Raw genomic sequence first — 363 nt, 5'->3', positions numbered from 1 at the left:
TTTAACACGAATCTAATGAAAGCTGCAGACCCGCTTCCCAAGAATTTTAAAATGTATGATAGTCTTTATACAAAACACACACTACGTTTCTTGGTTATGTGTTCATCAAAAGGTTATGATAGAAGTAATGCACCCATTTTCTCTAGACACCTATTCATACTGATATTTCATTCGATAAATGACACATACTCAATGGTTCGTTAACACGGAAATCGCGAAGTACTGGGAAAAAAAAGTTAATTTGCTAAGCGATCGATAATATTCATATTAATTACATACTATGAAATCGTGGCTTCTAATATTACTGAAATCACAAAAAGGCAAATAAAGATTGCTTCAAATTTTCTCCTTCATATATTTTGT

The sequence above is a fragment of the Penaeus monodon genome, chromosome 28, assembly GCF_015228065.2.
Source record: "Penaeus monodon isolate SGIC_2016 chromosome 28, NSTDA_Pmon_1, whole genome shotgun sequence".
NCBI classification, from domain to species: Eukaryota; Metazoa; Arthropoda; class Malacostraca; order Decapoda; family Penaeidae; genus Penaeus; species Penaeus monodon.
The sequence above is the reverse complement of the archived record's forward strand: the minus strand, read 5'-3'. Positions refer to the sequence as shown.